The sequence below is a fragment of the Salvia splendens genome, chromosome 2 (genome assembly GCF_004379255.2).
Source record: "Salvia splendens isolate huo1 chromosome 2, SspV2, whole genome shotgun sequence".
NCBI lineage: Eukaryota > Viridiplantae > Streptophyta > Magnoliopsida > Lamiales > Lamiaceae > Salvia > Salvia splendens.
The window spans coordinates 24,689,077-24,716,847 of NC_056033.1; the positions used below are offsets into that span (position 1 = coordinate 24,689,077).

General features: G+C 38.2%; 1 long non-coding RNA gene across 1 annotated transcript; it reads left to right on the forward strand.

Moving 5' to 3' along the window:
• Window positions 1-10,652: 10,652 nt before the first annotated feature.
• Window positions 10,653-12,484, forward strand: LOC121763107. Its single transcript, XR_006042359.1, has 2 exons — window positions 10,653-12,172; window positions 12,260-12,484. It is a non-coding gene; the product is annotated as an uncharacterized LOC121763107 (long non-coding RNA).
• The last annotated feature ends 15,287 nt before the right edge of the window (window positions 12,485-27,771 follow it).

Below are 27,771 nucleotides of genomic sequence, written 5' to 3' on the forward strand. Positions count from 1 at the left end.
AATCCAAGAAATGAAATATTATTTCAATAATTAGGAAGGCCGAATATTCCAATGAATTGGCTCGAAAAATATAAATGCATGATCCTATTAATTATTTACCCACATTGGAAAATATAAAATATCAAGCTCTTCATTCCACATCACTCACGACAATTGTTTCACGCAATTCACTTAATCACATAGAAACAAAAGTTTCGTAATCCAAATTTCAAATAAACATATAAAAAGAGCCACAAAAATTTGGGATGTTACAACCAGATTGAGGTCTTGGGAGGGACGATCGATCCCGATTCCCAAGTGACTATTATCCTTCAAAGTCTTCCCCCTAGCTTCTAGCAGTTCAAACTCAATTTCGAGATGAACAAAAGGAACTATACCTTGGCAGAGCTGTTGACTGAACTTTAGTCGGCAGAGGACATTATGGTCCAGGCTAAGGCGGCCATGATGACTTCGGCGCTTCATTCCTCTGGCTTTAGGCCTATCAAAGGAAAAAGGCAGGCACCGAACTCAGAAGCGGCCAAAATGGCTAAGGGAAAGAAGAAGAAGAGGGCTAACAAGAAGCCCACGGGGAAGTGTTTCAAGTGTGGGGAAAAGGGGCATTGGAAGCCAGATTGTCCTAAAAAGGGCAAGGCTACAGGTATGCACCAAGCTTTAGTAGTCGAGTCATGTTTGGCATCGACGTCTACTTGCACTTGGGTTATTGACACTGGAGCCACTGATCATATTTGTTTTGATCCTGACTTAATGCAGGTGACAAGACGGCTACATGATCGTGAGATCGAAGTCCAGCTGGGCGACGCTACAAAAGTGGCGGCCCTTGCAGTGGGAGACGTTTATTTCCGCTTTAGTAGTGATAGATTTTTTATTTTGAAGAATGTTTTATTGATACCTTGTTATAGAAGAAATTTAATTTCAATTTCTAAATTAGTTTTTGATGGATATTCGATTTCTTTTAATGACAATTGCGTTATTAAGAAAGATGGTTCTTATATCTCTCGTGGTATCATGGAAAACGATTTGTACACAATCACATCTACACAGTTTAATAATCGCAAATCAGAACTCAATACAACATCGAAAATTTCAAAGAAACGAAAGGAACCTTCAAGTTCAATGAACAAAACGTACTTATGGCACCTTAGACTTGGTCATGCCAATGAAAGGAGGATCCATTCTCCTGTTAAACGAGATCTTATTAAAGGTCTAGAGGAGGAACCTTTTCATAAGTGTGAGTCATGCTTAAAAGGCAAGATGACCAAGAGGCCTTTTCAGGCTAAGGGCAATAGGGCCAAGGAAGTACTTGAGCTCGTTCATTCCGATGTATGTGGACCAATGTCTACTGAAGCAAGAGGTGGTTTTCGATACTTCATCACATTCATTGATGACTTCTCGAAAATTGGATATGTCTATTTGATGACCCACAAGTCAGAGTCTTTTGACAAGTTCAAGAACTTTAAGGCTAAAGTGGAGAAGTATCATGGAAAGAGTATCAAATGTCCGCGATCTGATCGTGGAGGCGAATACCTTAGTGCCGAGTTTTTGGACTACTTATCAGAGTCGGGAATTGAATCCCAACTGATTGCACCGGGCACGCCCAACAGAACGGCGTGGCTGAAAGAAGGAACAGGACCTTGTTAAACATGGTCCGATCGATGATGAGTTTTGGACGACTACCTATTTCGTTTTGGGGACATGCCTTGCTTTCTACAAGCTATATATTAGACAATTTACCGTCAAAATCCATACCTACTACTCCTTATGAGTTGTGGACTGGGCGCAAGCCCAATCTAGCACATCTCAAGATTTTGGGTTGCCCGGCTCATGTATTGGAAAAGTATCCAACTAAGCTAGGATCAAGGACGAAGGTATGTTTGTTTGTAGGGTACGCCAGAGGGACGAAAGGTTATGAATTCTTTAGTCTCCGAGATAAGAAAGTTATTGTGAACATTCACGCCACATTCTTAGAGGAAGACTGTGTAATGAATTATAAACCCAGCAGTGAAGTGGCTCTCGAAGAGCTAACTTCTGTCACAAATTCCATTAACCAAGAACAAGTACCAAGTGTACAAACAATTCCAGAAATTTCAACTTCTACTCCAAACATTGTAGTGTCGCGCCGCAGTGAGAGGGTCTCTCATGAGCCCGATAAATACATTAGTTTGGGGGAATCTATGGATCACTCCCCAGACAGCAATGTATTAGATCCTTGGAACTTTGCGGAGGCGCGGGCTGATGTCGATCATTGCGAATGGGTGAAAGCAATGGATTCGGAACTACAATCTATGATAGACAAAGACGTCTACGATTTGTCCGTCCTACCCGAAGGCTGTACTGCCATTGGGAGTAAGTGGATATATAAACGTAAACGTGGACCCAATGGACGAGTTAAAGTCTTCAAGGCAAGACTAGTGGCCAAGGGGTATACCCAAAAGGAAGGTGTCGATTACGACGAGACCTTCTCCCCGGTGGCCATGCTCAAATCGATCCGGATACTATTGTCTATTGCAGCTTATATGGATTGGGATGTATGGCAGATGGACGTTAAGACTGCGTTTCTAAACGGCGGTCTTGAGGAGACCATCCACATGGAACAGCCCGAAGGATATGCCATAAAGGGCAAAGAACATATGGTTTGGAAGCTTAAGAAGGCTATTTATGGTCTGAAGCAGGCATCTAGATCATGGAACCAGTGTTTCGATCAAACTGTTCGAAAGTTTGGATTCGAAAAGTGCCCAAATGAAAGCTGCGTGTATAAGAAGGTTGAAAAGGGGAATGTAGTGTTCTTAGTTTTATATGTAGATGACATTCTTCTAATTGGAAACAATAAAAAGATGTTGTCATCAGTATGAACTTGGTTGTCAAACCAGTTCGAGATGAAGGATATGGGAGACTCGGGACACATCCTCGGAATCAAGGTTCTTCGGAATCGTGACAAGAAGATGTTGTGCTTATCTCAAAAACCTTACATCAATACAGTACTTAGTCGTTTTAGCATGCAGGACGCCAAGAATGGTTTCTTACCTTTTAGACATGGCATCCATCTATCTCAAGATGTGCCCCAAAACATCATCTGAGATACAAGCAATGAGAAGGATTCCATATGCTTCGGTAGTTGGAAGTATCATGTATGCTATGCTTTGTACGAAACCTGATATTTTCTTTGTTGTTGGCATGGTGGCAAGATATCAGTCTAATCCAGGCCAAGGACATTGGACTGCCGTAAAGAACATACTCAGACTTTCAAGCGGATCAGGACTCGAGAAAATCTACTTCAGGATATGTGTTCACCTTACGAGGTGGAGCCGTAATTTGGAAGAGTGTGAAACAGAAATGAATCGCGGACTCGACCATGGAAGCTGAGTATGTGGCCGCTTCGGAGGCTGCAAAAGAGACAGTATGGTTCAAGAACTTCCTTATGGATTTAGGTGTGGTTACGAATCTGCCCAAGAGCATCAATGTTTATTGTGGAAATTCTTGTGTTGTGGCGAATTCGAAGGAACCGAGAGCTCACAAAGCGAGCAAACACATAGAGCGGAAGTATCATATCATCAGGGATATAGTGCAGAGAGGAGACATACAAGTGGTCAAGATTGCGTCAGAGAACAACCTGGCAGATCCTTTGACAAAGGCATTGGCGGTGAAACCGTTCGAGGGCCACGTTGAAGGGATGGGAGTTCGACTCATTCAAGACCTCAACTCGCTTTCAGTATAAGTGGGAGAAATTTAGACGTGTGCACTACTGTTTTGTATACTCGAAAGCTGCTTTGAGTATAAGTGGGAGATTGTTAGTGTCTGTATACTAGAAATCACCTTTTCGAGTGATTAAATACTGTAAAACTCTAATTATTATTTTCCAATGAATGCAACAGATTATTTTTGTCATGATGTTGTTATGATTTACATTTAATGGATGTTTATTGCATATTTAAATGTATAAGCGAACATAACAAAGTCTAAGTCTTTGTTTAGTAGACCGGTTGTGGGTTGCGCTCAATTTAAGGTACGCGGTCAGTCCTAAACAAAGAAAAATAATAATTTCACAACCTAGATAGGCCTAGACTACCTATCGTGAAAGGTTGCAATGTCAGTCCGATTATTTCTAAGCCTTATTGAAATAAGATGACGTTGGTGTAGTATAGCACTGAATGGATCTAACAGCAAGACGAGTCTTTATGCTATCTACTGAAGACGAGGTCTTGATAATTAATTTCTTAATCAATGTACGGTAGGATTGAGCATACGATATTGAGTATCTACTACTTTGACTTACCAAAGGTGCGGGTTTTTCATCACCCAACGATCCAGGTATATTGGGTAGTAGTGATCATTATCTAGCGGTGCTAGGATTGTTATTATGTTGAATCGTGCGCGAGGAGAGTCTCGTTTGATAACATCCACAAGAGGAGCTCGAAATAAGGTTTTATTATTCTGAACCTAGCTAGTTGGAGTTTGATTACTCTATGAATAATAAATAAGAGTTTCTTGCTAAGTCCACTCTTGGAGATTAAAATATGTTAATTAATTAAGTCCATAGCAGACATTGATTAATTAATGGGTGTTTCTATCTTAAGCACGGGAAATGAATTACACACACAAAAGGAAACCCAGAATACTTATAATTTCAGTTTTGGAAAGGCAGTGCAATATTACTTCTGTAGTGGCTGCTTGTAATATTCCAATATAAGCTTGTATTAAATTATGGGTTCAATTTAATTAGTAAAAAGCTAATTGGGTGAGGCCATGTTCAAATTCTTCCTTAGATCCCTAACTGGGCCCAATATGTGACTTAATATAAATAGGAGAATAAAGGAGACAGAAAATACTTTTTTCCTAATCATAATTTTCGTCCATCTCCATCTAGAGAGAGAATCGAAAATTGCTCTCCTTCCGTGAGCAGGTTTCTGTCTTCGTTATTTAAGTCCTAGTACACTGGTGAGATTTACCCACACAAATATCAGTCTACAGTCCGAGACACCAGTCAGAAGATCCGAGGTCGAGTTCTCAAGATCTTCACGTGGAGAAGTCCTAGTACACTGGTGAGATTTCTAGGCATCTTTACTGCTTTCCTTAGTTTACTCACGTCCCTACCGACTCTGTAAACTTATTTTACACTTTGTTGTAAATAAGTTTGGGGGGAGGAAGTGGTGGACCGTGAGTTTAGGTTTTAATGTTTGTTTTGTTTTTGTTTTTGGAAATTCCCGAAGGTGAATCATTGTCATGAACTTAACATGAAGAACTTAGAAATACGCATGCTTAAGGACACATTAGACCGAGTTTCCTATGATATAAAGCTCTTTCATCATTGATTAAGTATGGCTTGACGTTTTGATTTGATGGTTTGGTAAAAAGGTGCATAATTAGTAAATTGTTTGTTCGCCTTGAATCATGCTTTTACCCTTGTAAGATTTGAGCCTTAATTTTTTTCATGTGTGATTTATCTGCATTCATGTATATGTTTCTAGAACTTGCTCCTAGTCTGCTTAAGTTTACATAGTGTTAAGTTGATTAAGGAGGATATTAGACTATCTTTTCATACCTACTTTTATATCCAAAATTTTGACCATTTTCAAAAATTCTCTTTTATCCCTTTGGAGCAAATTTTGAGCCTAAGCCTATTCTTTGGAAGCCAAATTAATGAAGACAATTTCTTGGGTTAGTATAGTTTTTATTTGATCTTTTGTAAATGAATTGGAGAGATAAGGGGAAATTGTGAAGTAGTGTGCTTAATATTATAAAAGTGCATGTTGTGAAATAGAAAAAATTCAAAAGTGTGCTTAATCTAGAAAGGATGCATATGAAAGAAAAGAAAAAGAAAGAAAAGTTGTGAAGAAAAGAAATATCAAAGGTTTGGGAATGTGAGTTGAAGGAGAATAAATGTTAAAAGTGTCTTGGGTTTATAAGAAAAGTGGAGTTTATTTTACTCTACTTGGGATTTTTATTTTTAGCCACTTTTTAGCCAAATATTCCTCACCTACCAAGGAGCCTACATTACAACAAAAAATAAAGACCTTTTGGACTTTTGATGCTTAATCACATCTAGTAGAGGAGTGATTAGACTTTGAGCAAGCCTATGGTAAACTTTGCATGATGCATGGTTTGAGTACTTATACACATTACCTTATACACTTTGAGAGTGAGAGAACACTTCCCATCTTTGGAAGTTTGCCACATGTGAGTGCATGAATTCAAGGTGTTCCACGAGTTAGTAATGAAAATGCACTAATACGCCTTGGTTGATTTTATTGCGTTAATACATGCTTGATCTATTTATTTCATACTTTGAGGCAATTATGACGTCTAGTCTTTGTGCATTCTGTGTGTCTATTCTTGTGTCTTTTATGTTTTGTTTGAGGATAAACAAAAATGTAAGTTTGGGGGAGTTGATACGCTCGGATTTTGCACAGTTTTAAGGCCTTCTTTTGGTCTGTTTTCAATGTCAAAGTTACATCACATGTTCATTATTTGCATATTTTATCTATTTTGGTATTTCGACATGTTTTGTGAGAAATGTGCATATTTGAGCCTAAAGAGGGAGTCAAAACGCGAAGTTGGAAGTCTGGAGCTGTTCTGCATGTCTAGTGGTCCGCTGCATCACAGCCGGCGACCGCTGGCGCCCAAAGACCGCTAAGCCAGTAACGGCCCGCTCCGGGAAAGTTGTGCATAAAGTCAAGACTCGCCCAGTGACCGCTGGAGAATGCGTGGCGACCGCTACCGAGAGTCCAGAGAGTTACAAGATGATGGCTAGCGATTGCTGAAACAAGTGCAGCGGCCCGCCAACCAAGTGTCAGAAGCCTCAGACCAACCCACAGCGACCGTTGGCCAAGGTGTTGGGGTTGGCAACGGAAGCGTGCGTTCAAAACGGATCACATAAATTCTGATATATCTAACAGATTATTTAGACAAATTCTATTCGTGTAATTCTCACATGTATCATGCTCATAACTTGAATTTAAACACGTTTTAGTCACAAATAATACCTAAAACATGCTTTCTACGAAGTAAGCCAATTTACCTCATTGATTCACTAAAGAATCGAAGATGGCTCGTGTCTTCTCCTCGTGAAGATCTTGAGTATTAAACCACGGATCTTCTGACTGGTTCCCGGACTGTAATCTGATATTAGTGTGGGCTAATCTCACCAGAGAACTAGGACTTCAATAAATAAGACATAAATCCTTTCTCACAGAAGAGAAAAATCGTCCCCTATGCGTATTAGGAGGGGGGACGAAAATTATGTGAAAATACAAGTGTATTTTCTGTCTCCTTTATTCTCCTATTTATATTTAGTCACATACTGGGCCCAGTCAGGGATCTATGGAAGAATTTGGATATGGCATCCCCCAATTAGCTTTTTACTAATTAAATTGAACCCACAATTTAATATAAGCTTATATTGGAATATTACGAGCAGCCACCACCGAAGTAATATTGCACTGCCCATCCAAATTCGAAATTACAAGTATTCCGAGTTTCCATTTGTTTATCATTAATTTCTCTCGCTTAAGATAAAAACGTACATTAATTAATCAATGTCTGCTTTGGACTTAATTAATTAACAAATTATTAACTCCAAGAGTGGACTTAGCAAGAAACACTTATTTATTATTCATAGAGTAATCAAACTCCAACTAGCTAGGTTCTGAATAATAAAACCTTGTTTTGAGCTCCTCTTGTGGACGTTATCAAACAAGACTCACATCGTGCACGATTCAATATAATAGCAATCCTAGCACCGCTAGATATTAATCACCACTACCCAATATACCAGGATTCTTGGGTTGCGAAAAACCCGCATCTTTTGGTAAGTCAAAGTAGTGCATAATCAATACCGCATGTTTAATGCTAATGTACATTGATTAAGAAATTAATTATCAAGACCTCGTCTTTCAGTAGATAGCATAAAGACTCGTCTTGCAATTAGATCCAATTCAGTGCTATACTACACCAATGTCATCTTATTTCAGTAAAGCTTAGAAATATGCGGACTGACATTGCAACCTTTCACGATAGGTAGTCTAGGCCTATATAGGTTGTGAAATTCTTCTTTTTCTTTGTTTAGAACTGACCGTGTTACCTTAAAGTAGACGACGCCCACAACCGGTCTACTAAAACAAAGACTTAGACTTTGTAATGTTGCTTATACATTTAAACATGCAATCAACATCCATTAAATGTAAAACATAACAACATTATGAAAAAAATAATCTGTTTTATTCCTTTGGAAAATATCATATAGAGTTTTAAAGTATTCAATCACTTGAAAGGTGATTTCTAGTATAAAAACTCTAACACAAGGTGCAGCAGCCCGTTGGGAAAATCGGCGAGCAGAATTTGCCCTACTTTCTCTCCAAGATTTACCATATTTTTGCAACCCTTTTCCCCTATAAATAGCCCCCAAAGCTTCATCAAAAAAAGATCTTTTCTTTGCCAAATATTTGCAGAGCTTAAAAGTTAGAGTGCTTCATTGTGCAAGAAGTTGAAGAAGGATTCAAGATCATCTAGGCTACAAGGATTCAACCTTTGGGTTTATTGCTTTAGTTCTTATGTTTTCATTGTCTTCCCTTCAATCTATGTTTTTAGCTTATTCTATCATGTGTAACTAAACTCATAGGATTTTGGGGATGTGTTAGTAACTTTTATTGGTTTATACAATTCCTAGTTCTATTTAGCATCCATTTGTTCTTACTTTGTTTCTTCCTTAAGTTAATGGATAATGCTTCACTCTTGAGTGACACATTCAGTGATGATTTTAATATAACTTGCTACATAATCGTGGGAGGAGGTTGGCGAGTTAGATCCACTTAATAGACACTACAATTAGCTTCCTTTAAAATGACACTGTTAATTGAGAGTGGGGACTTTTTAAGGGTCGTAGGAGCTTTTAGGAGTTACGTATTTAGGATTGATAACCCTAATGTTTGTAATCAACGTTTGTATCGCATGAGCATAAACTAGGTGACTCATTCTATCAAAGTAAGAATTGTGCTACGGTGTTGTAGTTGAAATTTGTATAATCATAATTGTGAAAGCACATCCCTTGAATTTGTATACTATTCCTACTCTGCATACTTGCAGGTATTTATAGTGCTAAACAAAAATACTAGAGCGGAGAATGAATTCTAATTAAAATAGATGAATTCGAGAGCGAAAGAAACTCCTTTGTTTTGGATCCATCCATCTTCAAAAAAATGTATGAAGGAGGATCCATGGCTTGGCATTGTCACGACCACATCTCCCTAGTACTACTGAGTGTAGTTATTTCACGACTAAAATTACCTCATCAAAGGTAATTCATCGCAAGAGAAGTAATTAACTCGAGGGAATAATCTCGAAGGCAATTGGGTACAAAATCAAGTCGTAATCAGAGTATTGAGACCAATTACATAGTTTTTCCTAGAACAACATTTAAATGCTATGGAAGGTTCCAAGACAAAATAGTATGTATGGAGACATACTAGTTTAGCTACCTAACTACTTATTAACGGGTTCTTCCCAACACCTTCATCACCCCGATCACATTCAACCTGCACGTTAGAAACATAAACATGCAGGGCTGAGTATTTGATATACTCAGTGAACACAGTGCCAAGAGTACTTCTAATTAATTGTTAGCCATAGTTGAGTGATCACAGAGTTTTTATTTTAAAAGGTCCGAGTCACTAAATACTTTTCATTTCATCAATTGATTGCGCAATCACATAAACATAGTACCGTATCTGAACTTATGTGAACCGGAAATGTGGCCACATTCCACGACGGTCACTGGACCGGCCAACTAGAAAGCTAGCACACAGTCCCCATATGTGTACACTAGTTCGAGTAGGGTTTGCGGCACTACTGGGACCCAAATTCGATTTAACATGTTTGACATAGCCAGACAGATAGGTAATCGTAAAACAAAACATGACATGGCAACATATTTAAAATATATTTATTTTTTCACACAAAATCGCGTTTCTAAAGAAAGCCCACCTCGTTTGCTTAAACTCTCAATTGAACGCCCCTCGACTTGATCTCACTTGACGTGCGACGATGCTCCTTTAGAATAATACGTATACTTAAATTAGACTTAAGAGCTATTCATTTAACGTGTATGCATTCCTAAGCGTGTGATCATTTTTATTTTTCTCTTTTTCTAAATCCATAAAATCTTTAAGTATTTATTAAATCAAGCGATTTAATTTACTTGAGGATCTGCCGAATTATTCGGGCATTAGTTAAATTTCGGAAATTTTATCTTTAACTGCCGCGAAATTAAATAGCGGCTACCCATCATTTAATTGGCAAAACATTAAGAAAGCCTATTGACTAAATTAGACTTTTAGTCACGCTTGTATTTTTAATTGGTAGCACATTCTATGATTTAATTTATCATTAGTCCATTCCCAAATTTAATTCTCCTGGATTAAAATACTTAATGGTATTAAAATGGCAAAACTCCAGTTTAATTATTTATTGGTCAAGGTATTAAAATGACTAACATTTTTCATGGCCAAAAGGAATTAAATTATATGGCCTCAAAATTATTAAGGGCAGTGGCCCGAAAGAATTAAATTTGATGGCCCGAACGAAATTAAAACCAGGCCCAAATTCATTATTTTTAGTGGCCTAATTCCATTTAACACAAGGTGGCCCAATTTAAAAAAATATACTCCCATCCGTCGACTGCCTCTCCCTCTCCCTCTCCCTCTCCTCTTCTCCAGAATCCAATTTCTCCCCCAAATTGAAAATGAAGAACCCTAGACTCCAACTCCACCGCCATTTCCCGTCACCATCGCCGACCCCCCGGCAGCCCTTCTTCGCGCCTAACGGAGGTGTTCCGCCGTCTCCGACGCTACCTCTCTCCCTCTCTTTCCATCTCACACTCAAATTCCCAGTTTAGAACTTGAGGTCAAACCCTAGTTTCCCTTCTCCCTCTTTCTTCTCGGCGAACTTCGCCGCTGCACCGTCCGCCACGCACTCCGTCGCCGGAACCATCTTCCTCACCCTCAATTTCACGCCGCAAATCCCCAAATGGGGAAACCCTAAATCGAAGAGGGCTCGACGGCGCCTCGCCCGCCGGCCACCCCGATCGGTACACCTTCGCACTACCGCCGTCGTCGCTTTCTTCCTCGGCGTCTCGCGTTGGGCGCCTCCCCTGCCTTCGCGGCGTTGTCGACGCGGAACAAGAATGGCCGTCGCCTCCTTGGTGGAACCGCCGCCGATGTCGCCCGCCTAGGCTCACGCTGCCGCCGCTGTCTCTCGGCCTAGAAACAGTGATGCTGCTGTCATGGTGCAGTCGGTGTAATTGGCGCCGGGTCAGCCTCCTCGCTCCATACACCTACGCCTGCCGTCCCTTCGCCGTCGACACAGCAGCTGTCTCGCAGCAGCTTCTGGGGTTTCGTCGTCCATTGATCTCGCTCAAGCTAAGTCCCCTACTTGTTCATTGTTTGGTGTACTACTTCCTTATCCTTAAGTTATGCTATTTTTAGGAATTTGGGGTGTGGATTCAGTAGAAAATAGTTCGACAATTTGAGCTCGATTGGAGTGATTCTCCTATACGCCTAAATTCCAGTTATGATTTAACATGCTATCTATAAGCTTTAGGCAGTGGCTTGTGAGGATAGTGTCATATGGGTTGCTACTGTCATTGTTGAGATTCTACCTATGTAATGGTTGTTTCTTGCTATTGATGTGAGGAGTCTATTGAAATCCTAAGTTCTCAGCTTTCTATTGGTTTGTTATACATGATGCAGGTGTGGTGTTATGGGGATTACCTCTTGTGACTGTGATGGAATGTGGCTGCCTAGTTGTTGCTCACAACTGCTCCACTTTCTTCTCTATGCGGCTGGTATTTGCAGTGTGTGTGGTAAAGGGGACTTGATGTGTGTTCCTTTGAGGGAATTATATGGGCTGATTCCTTTGTTTCTTATGCACAGTACATCATTTGTCCTTGATCCCCTTGCAGCCTTTCATTTAAGGCATTTTGGTGCTACTCTGCTCACTAACTCCATCTTGTTACTACATGAAAACCTAGTACTTGGCCAGTGATTGAGTTTGTTTGTTGTGGAAAGTGCACAATGAGAGTGTAAGGCGGTTAACTGCAGCTTTGTAGGGTTGCTGCAGCGGATGGGACAGATGTTGCAGGCTGACCTTGCCATTTTTGGGCAAGGCTCATTTTCTTTATCGAAAGGTAGTGTTTGCTCTTCCCCTTAGGTGTAGGCTGTTAAGTGCTTTAGTATCTCATGTGTTTTTAGTTTGATTTGTTTGTATTCTGCAGGAACTATGAACTGATCACATCCCGCTGCCAACTTGCTGATCCGGGCCCAACGGGCCGTCGTAAATCGGGCCGAAGGAAGGGGCCGAAGCTTATCATTTCTAAATTGTAATAGGGTAGTGCTTTTCCAAGCTTTGTTTCTTTCAAACATGTATGAAACATTTATAAAAGTTAGAATGTATGCCTTTCGAGCACCCTTAGTTCGAAATAAAACAAATATTGTCGTTCCCCTTTTTTTTCTATGTTTGTTTTCTATATCCTTATTCAATAAATTGTATTAACTTTTGATTGCTTATTACATACACTCTCGGTTTGTGAATTAGTGACATTAAGTCTCGGTAAGGCAGTGAGTTCCTGTTAAACAACGAGATTAGGAGGGTGGTAAATCTTTATTTTGAAAATTAACACCACTAAAGGGTGTTTTAAATGAGCTGTTATTACAGGCATCCTCATCATTAGCAAATTGCTTTATCCCTAAACCCTTTATCCTTAGCTAGGTGACCCATTTGGCGAAATCGAAGCCGGGCCCGGTGTTTGTTAGAGTTTAGTATATTGGAAAAGCATCTTTCTTATGCATGTATATGTGATAACTCTTTACCCATTTTTGACCATGCAAATGAGAAAGAATATTTTGTTACAATGTGTTTTGCTTATGTATGCTTATGTATTTATGAAATGTTGAAATGTATTTTCCATTTAAATACATAGTTTAAGCAAAATGAGTCTAAGTCTTCTGCATAGTAGACGAGTTGTGAGCGGCATTCACAGTAGGTAACTTGTCGGTTCTTGCAGAAGGAAAACTGTTTCACAACCTATATAGGCTTTGACTACCTGCTGTGAAAGGTTGCGACGTCAGTCCGAAAGTTTCCTTACCTAAGGAAATGAATGACGTCGGTGTGGTATAGCACTGAAAGGATCAAACAATGAGATAAGTCTTTCTTGGCTATTTACTGAAAGACGAGGTCTCGGTGATTGTCGTTTCTTAATCATTGTTGACATAACATTGAACATTCGATATTAATTGAAAACTACTTTGACTTATCAAATGGTGAGGGTATTTCGTTGCCCAAGAATCCTGATAGATTGGGTAATGATCATTAATGTCTAAGTGGTGCTAGTATTGTTATTGCAATGAATCGTGTGCTAGGAGAGGCTAGTGTGATAATATCCTCAAGAGGTGTTTAGAAAAAGATTTTATTATTTAGAAAACTGGTCAGTTGGAATTTATTCCATAAATAATAAATAATGTTTCTAAACTAGATCACTCTTGAAAAAAAAAATTAATTAATAAAAGTCAGATAACAAACTTGATATTAATTAATGGATATTTAGATCTTAAACACAGGAAATGATTTAACTAAAAAGGAAGTCCCGGAATACTCGTAATTTCGGTTTGGACGGGCAGTCAATGTTATATCTATAGTGGATGATAATAATATTTAAGTTTGGGCTTGAATTAAATTACTTTTAATTTAATTACTGAAAGCTTGAACTGTGGCTCATTCCAATCCTCCACGGATCCCTGGTCTGACCCAAAATAATTAACTTAATATAAAAGGGAGAAGAAGAGAAGAACGACGTATAATTAATTATAATTTCTCAATCTCCACGTTTTGAGAGAGAGCAAAATATCGACATATTCAAAATTAGGTTCCAGATTTCTGTCTTCAATTCTTCTCCAGCTTTTGAGGATTTGACAAGCTTTGCCCATACAAAGGTCAATTCCGAATTAAAGGGAATATATCAGAAGATCCGTGGTTGAGATCAATTGAAGAATGTGATAGAATTCAACTCTTGAATTCTTATAGTATGTTGTTATTAATTCCATATATTCAATATGATCTGTGATTATATGCTTATGAACATGTTTCTAGTTTACAATTTGAAGAAGCATGTTTAGATGTAAATTTTTTAATCAAACTAAATAGATTTCCGCTGCAAAACTAAAAATTGGTATCAGAGCCAGGTTTTTAGGCTCTGATTGTTTGATTTACTAAGTGCTTGATTGTATGAATAACATGTTTATTGTTTTCAATGCATGTTTTAAGAGTTTGATTAATTCATTGTTGAACTTTGAACTGTTAAACAAGAGCATTGCAAACATTCGAATTAGGGTTGTTATGTCACTCGGGGCCATAGAACAGCTCCTGAATTCGAAATTTGGAGACTTGGTTGTGTCCTACGAATTTATACCTATGGCTGGACAATCATGTGACTTCAAGCTCATGGCTGATCAATAATTCATGCAAACGTCAATTGTTGGCCGTCTAAGGCTGAGAGCAGCCCCATGTCACGAACCTTCATAGGAGATTTCAATGGAAATTCAGTAGGAGCTACTGATGCACTTTTTAATAGCACTATAAATACCCGCAAGTACCAGATATAGATCACGGGGAAAACAATCACAGACTGGTGATGAGGCTCGTTTCATGCATGTGTTCTGTAGTAAAACTTCATCAAATTTTGAGCCAGGTGTGTGTGAAATCTGTCATTTTCAGAAGAAAGAGCCAAATTGCTGCACAAACGGGTCAAGTTGGAACAAAATTACATGCAGCGGGAACACCAATTCGAAGACTGATGTGCTGTACAAGAAAAATCCCCAAGAGAAAAGAGCAGAACAAACTTTTCAGAGACCAAATGCCATAGGGATACAGACCTCACACCTTCCTATTAATGGACATAGAGAACGAGGAAGGAGGCAGCTCTTCAACCGGGAACGCTCATTAGTTTTCAGCTCTCTTCTAGACCTGGAATTGGGAGTTCTCCACACTTCATCTTCCTGTTTTCATCACACACACTTGGTATTGCTCTAGTTTAGTTGGCGTTTTGGTGTTGGTATTTAGTTTTAATCTTTCGGTTTTGTTATTCCACTCCGAGAAGGGGTGATGAAACAATTTCCTGTTTTCGTAGTTCATTGATAAGGCTAATTTCATGCATTGATTAAGGGGTTAAATTAATGCATTTGCGGGATCTAACACATGTTTTAAGCCAGGTGTGAAGAAGGTTTCGCCAGGTCCAGGAAGAAAGAAGGACATTTGCATGGCGCAGGGAAATGGCGATAAAAGTGAGCATTGTGGAGAAAATGACTAGACGGAGGAGATCACGAAGCTGAAGGACAGAATGGAGATTTCAGCGAAGGCTTCTAGAAGATCAAACCCACACCTATATAAGGGAGGGAGCATGCAATTCAAGGAGGACTTTTTTTGGGTGGCTGGTTTTTTGCTCTCTTAGCTCACTTATTTCTACACACTAGGGGGGATGTCCGGGAACTTATAGGGAATTTCTGGGTTCGCTTTCAATTTCTGTTTATTGTTGGGTAATACCGTCCTCACGGAGGGCGAAGATACAATTATTTGCTTTTGTTTTATTTTGCAGTCGTGAATTTCACCGAGCTTTGCTGTTCGAAGCTCGACTCTGTTTTTCTGTTGGTTAATCGTGATTAATACAATTTTTGTTTTCTGATATGGTGATGTTTAATTTGAGTATGGAAGATGTTTTATTTATGAGTTTGTAGTTATTTACTCGATTGGATGTTTTCGCGTTTGCTTGTTAAATTGGAGTAGAATCGTTGAGGATTGTTGTTGATCGGAATAGATTTGCTGAATTGGAGTTTATGGAGTTGATTTTGGTTGTAGTTGGGTTCGGATTGCTTGGATTCGGAGTAGATTGAGCATCCGACGTGTGGATCTGAAATAGAGTAGTTGAAGTTTGATGCCTAGTTTTCGTGTTTTCGTTTCATTCCGTCTAGTATATGTAGATCTGTTTTATTTCCGGCTACTTGCAAGTTTGATAAAGCATTTTGCAAATGATGAGGATGCCTGTAATAACCGCTCATTTAAAACACCCTTTAGTGGTGTTAATTTTCAAAATAAAGATTTACCACCCCTAATCTCGTTGTTTAACAGGAACTCACTGCCTTACCGAGACTTAATGTCACTAATTCACAAACCGAAAGTGTATGTAATAAGCAATCAAAAGTTAATACAATTTATTGAATAAGAAAGGATATAGAAAACAAACATAGAAAAAAAAGGGAACGACGATATTTGTTTTATTTCGAACTAAGGGTGCTCGAAAGGGTTAATTTCAAGATATAATTTAGAATAAGTTTTGAATAATCAATTTAATTTGATTGTCAAAAAATTTCATTTTTTAATTAAATTATGAATTAGTTGGATATTTATCCTTATTTTATGGATTTGTATATATTTAATTATATCTAGATAAAACCTAGATAAATTTGGATAATAATAATTATTTTTATTTTGTCTTATGGGTTTATATAGATTAATTCTATGAAAATAAATCCTAGATAGACATAAATATTTAATTATATTTGGATTTTATCCTTATTTTATGAGTTTGATAGATTTGATTCTATCTAGATAAATCCTAGATAAATTTGGATAATAATTAATTTTATTGTCTTATGGATTTATATAGATTTAATTCTATGTGTATAAATCTTAGATAGACTAAGATAAACATTAGTTAAGTTTATCCATATCTTGTAGATATTGATAGATTTATATCTATCTAAAATATATCTTAGTAGATTTGGATATTAAAATCCATGTTTATCTTTATCTTGTGGATATGTATAGATTTATTCTATTAAGAAAATATCCCTGTGATTTAGATAATTAAGTTTATCTATATCTTATAGATATTGATAGATTCATATCTATCTAGAATATATATTAGTAAATTTAGATAATTATTAATCCAGTATTATATTATCTTTGGATTTAAGATAGATTTAGTTCTATCTTAAATCCTGTTTGAATTAAATTAATATTAATTCTAGATTATCTTAATTTTATGGATATAAATAGATTTATTTCTATTTAGAAAATATCCTAGATAAATTTGGATAAAGATAATAAGAGATAATCCTTTTCTAATTGGTTTTTGATAAAATTTTATCTAGAATAAATCCTAATAGATATGATATATTCTAGGTTCTTATTCTAAATAATCTAAGATTTCTTTAAATCTTGGAATGATTGAGTTTTATCTTTATCTTATGGATTTGGAGAAATTTGTTTTCATCCTGAAATATCCTGGTATGATTTAGATAAGGATAATCCAAGGTCAGTTTTATCTTGAATTTTGGATTTGGTTATTCTTATAAAATCTAGAATAATCTTAAATGGATTTAGATAGATTCAACTCTATCTAGATAAATCCTAAATTAATTTGGATAGTCATTATCCAAGATAAATTTATCAAATCTGAAATTCATATTTTGGATAAGATAAGGAATTAATTATTTATTTAAATCTCCCTAGATTTATTAAATAATTTCAATAATTATCCAGTGTGATTAATCACCATGAATTAAATGGATTTATCTATTTATTTGGTGTTAATATGTTTTAAGTGGATTATCTGCCTTATCTACTTATGTGATAATTATGCAAAAGCCATATTTAAAATGACTAAGCGATAATTACAACAATGTGTTGTATATGGTCTCCATAAATCGGTCTATATATGAAGCAGTTTCTAACATTATCGTGAACCCACCTTAGTGGGAGCAATAATCCTACGAAATAGCAAGTTCATAAGATTAGACTTCTTTATAGTAGGTTGCTTAAACTAGAAGCTTGTTTCTAATATTATCGCTACCCACCCTAGTGGGAGCCATAATCCTACGAAATTGCAAGTTCGTATGTTTAAGCATATTTATAAGATAGCTATGGAATTTTGTTAGTGGCGTACGACCTTCCCTAGAAGGAGCATCAAAACAGAAATGTAATTCCTAGATGCAAATATTTATGGTAAATGCTTAGGCAATATTTGGCGGCCATGCCACCTTAGTGGTCTCTGGACTATCCGTCGGTATTGTGACCAGGAAATTGTTGGAATCCGAATTTGTATGACCTCCCTAGAGGCGTACTTATTTTGGTTTTCACGGTTGTGAGATACATAAATTGTTTTGTGGTTGTTTGCGATTATGTATTAAACATAGTATGTGATAAATAGTTTTATTTCTTCTCAGCCTAATTCTTAATAATGTCCGCGAACCTTAAAGAAATCAAACTCGAAGGCCAAAATTATGTAGACTGGAAATATTAAATGAATAAGATTCTCATTGCTGAAAACTTAAAGTTTGTACTCACTAATTCATGTCCTCCATTTTCTCGACAAAATTCTACAAAGAAAGTTTGAGAATGCATTTTATGCATGTACTCGATAAGTTCTTTGAGGAAGAAGGTTAAACTACTTTCTTTTAAGTAGTGAGATAAGTCTTGGTTTATACCGATGATAAAGGAATATCCAATGAGGACGTTGTCCAGATTCTACTGGAACTTCCAAAAGAGATAGAAAGTTTTGATGAATCTTCTGATTCAGTTACTCAAATAGTTTCTACACTCAGTTCATCGCCAAATGTAATAGGAAGTGATTATATGAAGGTTGTTACTGAAAAGTTGAAAACCTTTGGCATTATATTCACTTTATTACTATTGGAGGAAGATAACATGATACTTGACGAATTCATTAAGGTTGTATCTTCCTATGTCTTAGTTCAATCGAACAGAAGACTAGCAATGGAAAGAGGGAAGAGCTGAATTGTCATCAATGCATGCTGAAAGCAAGAAAGGCAAGAAAAATTTGGTGAAAAGGCAAAGAGAAGATGCATTGTAAGTCGGATTGACCTCTTATATAGATGGACAATGACTTAGATAACAGTGCAACTTCTAAAGGAAAGATCTACATCTAGTTGGGCAGTTGTTGCACTGGGAGCTATTTATTTATGCCCACTTTATTGTTTTGTTTTGATGTTAGAGATTTTATTTTATTGGTACAGTCTTGTTTAGAATGAATTTATATTCAGTTCCTAAACTCATTTATAATTCTAGGATGTTCAATTTCATTTTATAATGCTTGCATTATTGAGGAATGTGGATCGAATATCTATCATAGTACCATAGAAAAACAAATTATACATCATAGTATCTAAACAATATAATTGCAAAAAGATTGAGTTTAACACGACAGTTCAACTTCTTAAACAATGAATGATAAAGTATTTATGGTACTTAAACATTAGGCCAAGAAAGTACTTAGTAATTGTTCAAACTAATTTTGTCTAACTCAAGTGACTATCAAGATTTTAACAACTTATTTGTTAAATAGCTTAAAGGTCAAGTAAGTCTGGTTGATGCACTATAAGTTAGAATCCTTTGGTGGTTCAAGGGATTCAGAATACTTATAGAGATGCAACATAGAAAGACTAGTAAGTCTCAATGGTTTACACCATAGGAGACGAGCAAATGAGTTAAGATCAGTAGTGGGAGTTAAATTCTAGTTGACTACTCCAAGCATTCTTCTAAAGAATGGGATAGTCATATAAGAAGATATCGAAGTCTCTCGAAGACAAGTTCGATAAGTGAACAGTTTTACTCAATAACACCTTATCATTGATGGGATATACGTTGGAAACAATGAGTTATACCTTAAAGAAACTACCATAACATCAGTACCTTCTACAACACGCGAGTTGTGGACTAGAGGCAAGTCCAGTCCAGTACATCACAAGGTGTGGAGTTATTCCAACACATGTTTTGGAAAAGGTATCCAAGTAATTGGAGTTATGTACTGATGTATGTTTTAAGGTTGTCCTAAATGATAGAAAATGTACAGGTTCTATAATCTTCACGACAAGATATGTGTTTGTTTACACGAATACTAGATTTTTTGATGAAGATTATAAGGAGAACTACAAGCCTAACAAACATGATAATTCTCAAGATAATGAGAACATCTATTTTCCATCTTAACCAAGTAGTCATACCATTAGAAACTTATTCACTAAGAAAATCAACGTTTGTACCTAAGATTGTAAGAGTCATGTCGTAGTGGGAGCGTTCTTTGCGGACATAATAAGTTCATGGGTCTAAAAGAGTCTTGAGACTCAGTCTTAGATCAACTTGAACATTATCCCTGTAACTACAAGGACGCAATGACTTATTCAGATAATCATTCTTGATAAGATGATAGATTCTGAATAACAATCTTAAATAGAAAAGAATGTTTGCAAGACTTGCGATACTACCCATAGACTATTTCAGTCAGTGGGAGCTAGTGGACTTGTAAGTGTAAGCATGGATCTCAAAAGGTTAGAATAATGGCAAAGGGTTATACCCAGAGAGAATTATATTCTCGCCTGCCATTTTTGCCTAAGTCGATCTGTATATTGTCTATTGTAGCCTACATAAATTAGGATGTATGTACTATGATTGTCAAGACAGATTTCTTTAAGTAGAAGTGTTGAGGAGATCATCTGCATGGAACATCTAAATGGTTATGTAATACAGGGCAAGAAAGTTGAAAGTGCACTATATTTTGTATACTTGGTACTCTACGATGATGACATCTATAAAAGTTGATAAACAACTAAGAGGGTTATCTAGCTTAGGAAACTGGTCGTCTACCCAGTTTAAGGATGATGGATTTAAGATAATCTAGTTACATTCTAAGCATCAGTGTCATTAGACTGCTAGACAAAGAATGTATGTTTTCTTAAAGAATCCTACATCTACATAATACTTAGACACTTTAGCATTGAAAATTCCAAGAAAAGGTTTTTCTTTTTCTAGACGGAATTATTTTGTCTCTAGTCAAGTGTTTTTCGACATTGAATGAGATCAAGAAGAATGAGACAAGTTCCATAAATGGAAGTCTTATATATGCTATTATGTGTATTAAGTTAGATATTAGCTTTGCCGTTGGCATAGAAGCATGATATCATTTTAACCATGGCCAAGGACATTGGATTGGGTAAAGAATATACTATAGTACTTGAAGAAGACTAAACGGTATGCTCTAGTTTACCAGACATCCATGTTATGTCCTTTAGGTTACATCGACTCGATTTTATAATTGATTGATGATCAAGTTATCCTCTGACTATGTGTTAACGTTAGGAGTTGAAAATTGAGTCAAGAAGGAGTGTGATTACATCACAGACTCTATCATGAAAATACAAGTGTGGTTTCATCAGAAACTACTAAGGTAGTTGCTAATCTCAGTAACTTCCTAATAGCTTTGACCGTGATTCCGAGTATGCGTATGAGTATTATATTTTGTTATAATTACTCTAGTCATATGTCTAACTCAAGGGAAACACGAGCTGATGAAGCTAAACAATCACATATAGCGGAAGTATGAAATTAATTAAGGAAAAGTGCTCAGCGAGACATTATGGGTACCAAGATATCATCAGAGAACAACCGGGCAGAATTTTTTTTACAAAATGCCTATATGGTAACATGATTTACACATGAGGTGAAAAGTATGGTAGTTCGATGTATCATGGTTCGAGACATGCTTAGAGTATAAGTGAGAGAGTTTTGGTAGTGAGTATACTCGAAAGCATGATTTTGAGTATAAGTGGGAGATTGTTAGGATTGGTATACTGAAAAGCATATTTCGAGCATGTTGCACAAATAGAATTTCTTGTATACAATAAACTCTACAATCCCCTTTTAACCCAAGGCGAGAAGAATTAATTTTATCGCATTGGTGTTTGCTTATGCATTTATAAGATGTTTCTCAAACATTTAAATGTATAAGAAGCAAATAAGTCTAATTCTTCTGCATAGTAGACTGGTCATTAACGACGTTCACAGAAGGTGACACAGTCGGTCCTTTGTAGAAGAGAAATAGAATTTCACAATCTAGATAGGCTTTGGCTACCTATCGTGAAAGGTTGCAGTGTCAGTCCGCATGTTTCCTTACCTTAGGAAATAAACGACACTGGTGTGGTATAGCACTGAAGGATCTAACAGTTGAGATAAGTCTTTCTTGCTATTTACTGAAAGACGAGGTCTCGGTGATTGTTATTTCTTAATCATTGTTGATATAACATTGAGCATATGATATTGATTATGCACTACTTTGATTTATCGAATGGTGAGGATTTTTCGCAATCCAAGAATCCTGATATCTTGGGTAGTGGTGATTAATGTCTAGAGGTGCTAGTATTGTTATTGCAATGAATCGTGTGCTGGGTAAGTCCAATTTGATAATATCCTCAAGAGGTGTTCGAAAAAGGTTTTATTATTCAGAAACCCGGCCGGTTGGAATTTATTCCTGAATAATAAATAAAGATTTTGAACTAGACAACTCTTGGAAAAAGATATTAATTAATTAAAGTCAAATAGCAGGCTTAAATTAATTAATGGATATTTATATCTTAAACACGGGAAATAATAAATTAAAGAGGTAAATTCTGGAATACTCGTAATTTGGGATTGGACGGGTAGTTAATATTATTTTACTATAGTGGGTGATAATAATATTCTGTTGGACTTGTATTAACTTGGGGCTCAATTTAATTAGTAAAAGTCCAACAGGTTTGGCCCAAGTCCAACCTCCATGGATCCCTAATCTGACCCATAATAACTCTATATAAAAGGAGATTAGAAAGAAAATTAAGGGGGATTTTTACTCATAATTTCGTGCTCCCCTCTGGGAGTGGACGAAAAAATCAGTTCTTCACAGAACTCGAGTTCTGTCTCCTTTCTAATCAAGCCCTTTTCGATTCTGACAAGCTTTGCCCACCCAAAGATTGGATTCTGAGTTCGGGATACAGATTAGAAGGTTTGTGGTTGAGTACGAAGAACATCACGTGGAGAAGCCGCAAGCAATCGACGATTCTTTGGAGAATCAGATCGGTAATTCTAATCCGTAGGAAATTCATGTTTTAGGTTTTAATTCCTTTTACATGATTTATGTGCATTCTAACATGATTTTTTGATTGTTAACATGTAGTTAATTAATCCTATAATCGGTCAAATAGATCTGTATGTATGATTTATTTGTGAATGCATGACTTCCGCTGTGCAAGGGGCTCCAAACCCCAACAAAAAGCACACACGGTATTCTTGTAGCACTTCAAATGGCGCCGTTGCCGGGGAGGGATGGCGTAGTTTATGATTTTGTTTAGAGATTTTGGCGTATATAGTTTTGATTTGTTTTTCTTTCTCTTTATTTGCAGTTTATGAGCAGAGGCTCACGGTTTGGACACTGGGGTAACTCATCTGGGTGGAGGAACGATCAGTTTACATGGAAGGTCAGGGACACAGCGTCTACGGTCACCACCAGATCGGGATTATCTACGGGAGATCCATTTCTGTTTGGTTCGGAGAGTGACGACGATTGGAGTTCGTCAAGAAAGGAGGATCCAAAGTCAACTTCAGAAACAAATACAGAGGATGCAGAGATCAGAGACATGGCACACGTAGTCGATCCAGATCCGGAGATCGGTTCGCTCACTGCCCATCTAGATGGTGAGCCAGCTCAGGCTATAGTTATGAATCCGCGTCAGAGGGCCATCGATATTAAGACAAATGTGTTAGGCATTCTACCGACGTTCTCTGGACGTAGGAACGAGTGTCCATACGAGTTCCTAAATGGGTTTAGCAAGCTGTGCAGTATTCAGAAAAGGCCCAACGATGCGACAGAGAAAGATTACCGCCTACGTGCAATTCCGTTCGCCCTGAAGGGAGAGGCTAACACATGGCTACTGAGGCTACCTCCGGATTCCATCCGAACATGGAGGGATTTCAAGTTGGAGTTTCTAGATTACTTTTTCCCTTCAATCAAGACCAACTCTCTCAAGAAAGAAATTGTGGAGTGTAAGCAGGAGTATGATGAGTCTCTTAGTCAGTATTGGTCGCGGTTTAAAGGATTGTTAGATGCCTGCCCAAATCATAGAATGATCGAGACAGAGATTTACTATCTGTTCTATGAAGGAGCAAACCCTGAGTCAAAGGATTTGATAAATTCCTCTAGCGGGGGAAATTTCACGAAGAAAAAGGGAAGTGAAGCGAGAGAGATCTTGGGAAAGTTGATAGAGGCCAAAAAGGCGTACGACAACCCGAGGATTGTTATGATGAGGGGGTCAGCAAATGAACTGAGAAAGTAGGATGACGAGAGGGTCGAGGCGAGAATAGATGGGCTTGAGAAAGCACTCTTGAATGCAATCGAGAAGACTAATCCACCAGTCTCACAAGAAAAAGAAAAGCCTCTAGGTCCAAGAGAAATTTCACCCCAGCAATATTATGGTCCTCAAGAAGGAGATTACCAGGCCCAAGTTAATGCGATGGGGAGTTGGAACCCAGATGGAAGTTGGAATCCAGGGAGACAGAGGGATGCACCATGGCGAAACCATCCCAATTTCAGATGGTCTGACAACGATCCGAACCAGCCACCTCCGCAACAGAACGCCCAGTTGACGCATCAACCAAAAAGGCAGACTAACTGGTATGGGAGAAGTCAGGAGGGGCAGAACAATTGGAACAACCAGAACCAGGGAGATCACTCTAATTGGGGAAACATGAATATAAACCACCAGGGGAATTCTTATGTACCGCCACACCAAAGAAACTACCGCGGAAATTATCAGAATACCCAAACCACTTACCAGGGAAACCAAGGGCCAGGAAATCAGTACACCAACAGTTAGGAGGTCAGGGGAACTTTCGCCAGAACCAGGGTTCTGGACCGAGTCCCAGCCAACCCAATTCTAAGCCACCAAAGAATATTGATGATATGGTGCATGTTCTAGTCAGTTCGGAACAACATATGCAGAACAACTTGCAAGCTAACAATGACGTGGTGCATAAGCTTCAAGACGCTCAGTTAGAGCAGAAGACAGCAATGGACATGTTGGCTAAACAATTGTCCCAGATCGCAACTTCCTTGAGCGAGATGCGAGGGAACGAAGGAAGGGTTCCTGTCTCAATAAGGCCACCAGAGAGAGCTAACATCAGTCAATTCACTTTAAGATCTGAGTGAGGCTATGAAGGTCCAGCGATGAGAAAGAATGAAGAGACACCGCCCGCGGACGACGGAAAAGGGAAGAACTCAGCTCCCAAACTTGGAAACTCGAAGGGGACAGTGCCGTAAGAAGAGATGACCTTCGGGATGGTGATCTGGAGAAACCGCTACCTAGTGAAGCTGAACCATTTTTCCTAGACCCAGAGCCGGAAGCAGAGAATGAATTAGCAAAGGAGGAAACAGACGAGCTTCCAGCTGAAGGACCTACAAGTCCAGGGAAGCAATTGAAACCATTTCCGCACCGAGGAGAGGCTAAGAAGAAGAAGGCTGAGCCGGTGGATTTTATGGACATCTTTGGGAAGTTGAAGAGAAACCTGCCGTTCTTACAAGCTTTGAAGCTACACGTCTTCAGCAAATTCATCAAGGAATTCATAGCTAGAAAGACAAGACCCAGTGGGAAGATCCTGATTGGAGAGTACGTGTCAGCAGTAATTCAGAAACGCATGATGCCTTCGAAACGCACTGACTCAGGTATGTTCTCCTTACCCATTTCCATTGGTGATTTCAGAATTGAGCATGCTATGTGTGATTTAGGGGCATCGATAAATGTTTTACCGCTTTCCATATACAAAAAGTTGGTAGGAGTAGGGATGGTGGATACAAACGTGGTGATCCAATTGGCGGATAGGTCGTGCATTTGTCCCGAGGGAGTTATAGAAATGTTATAGTCAAAGTGCATGATTTTTTGTATCCGGTCGATTTCCATGTTATTAGAATGAGTGATAATGAATCTGCTGAGTCTAGTGGTGTGCTCTTAGGAAGATATTTTCTGCGTACCGCTAAGACCATTATCGATGTTTTTGATGGGACAATATGCCTGGACTATAATGGGGAAAAATATACATTTAGCATAGATGAAGCAATGAAGAAACCTCTAGATGTAGAGAATTTGCATGCTATCGATGTTATTAACCCCCTGGTCTAGGAATATCTTGAGACCGAACTGATGTAGGAGCAGATTGATAATTCAGAGTTAAGCCACTCTATTGACAGTGAGGTAGCTGGTTGGTGTGAGGCGATGCACATGAAGGAATTATCAGATGAAGAGCTAGCCGAAGCTATATGAGAATTTTGTAAAGATCCAAAGTCAGCCAGGTCAAGGGAATCAGCCCACGTGGCTAGTATGGAAAGTTCCTCCGGGTCTGGGAAGGGAATGACAACAGATGCTACAAAAAAGAATCCCTTGCCCCAGGAAACAAGTACCCCCAAGAAGGGACTGAAAACTCTCCCACCAGGCCTTAAGTATGCCTATCTAGAAGGAAATGAGTCTTTCCAGGTCATCGTCAACAGCAACTTGACCGTGGAACAAGAAAAAGACCTACTTGAGGTAATCAGAAGGAATAAAAAGGCAATAGGATGAACTCTCTCAGACCTAGTAGGGATCAGTCCGGATCTTTGCATGCATCATATCAGGTTGGAAGAAGGAGTTAAGGCCTGTAGAGATCCACAACATAAGCTAAATCCGAACATGAAGGAAGAAGTTCTGAAAGAAGTTTTGAAGCTGCTTTCTCTAGGCATCATTTACTCCATACTAGACAGTGAATGGGTTAGTCCGGTTCACAGGGTGCCTACAAAAATCAGGAATTCAGGTAGTTAAGAATGACAAGAATGAATTGGTGCCCACTCGACTTGTCACTGGGTGGAGGATGTGCATCGATTACAAGAAACTGAATGAAGCAACCAGGAAGGATCATTTTCCTCTACCCTTCATTGATCAGATAGAGAGGCTGGCAAGAAAACAATATTTTTGTTTCCTAGACGGATACAGTGGGTACTTCCAGATCTATGTAGATCCCGAAGACCAAGAAAAGACTACGTTTACGTGTCCCTTCGGCACGTACGCTTATAGAAGGATGTTGTTTGGGCTGTGCAATGCGCCAGACACTTTTCAACGCTGCATGATGAGCATCTTCTCGGATCTACTGGAGGATTGTATCGAGATTTTCATGGATGATTCCACCGTATATGGGAACTCTTTCGAGTCATGTTTAGCTAGCCTGGACGTAGTATTGAAGAGATGCAAGGAAAAGAATTTGGTCCTTAATTTTGAAAAGTGTCACTTCATGGTACCCGAGGGAATCGTCTTGGGGCATGTTGTCTCAGATAAGGGCATACAGGTAGACCAAGCAAAGTTTGATGTGATTTCAAAATTGCCTTATACGAATCAGAAAGAAGTTAGAGGATTCCTAGGGCATGCAGGGTTTTACAGACGTTTCATAAAGGATTTCGCGAAGATTGCTCAGCCGCTCACCCATCTGTTGCATAATGATGTTGATTTCATCTTCGACGAAGAGTGTAAAAAATTCTTTCAGCTATTGAAGGATAAACTAATATCTGCCCCTATCATCAGAGCACCCGACTGGAGTCAGCCGTTCGAAATAATGTGTGATGCGAGCGATTTCGCAGTGGGTGCGGTACTAGGTCAAAGAATCGATGGAAAAAGTTACGTGATCTTCTATGCCTCGAAGACACTCAACCAGGCCCAGAAAAACTATGACACCACAGAAAAGGAAATGTTAGCTGTTGTGTATTCATTTGAGAAATTTTGACCATACTTACTGGGTCGAGAGTGATTGGTTTTACCGACCACGCAGTTTCAAGTACTTGATGGCGAAGAAAGAATCCAAGCCGAGGTTAATCCGTTGGGTGTTACTTTTGCAGGA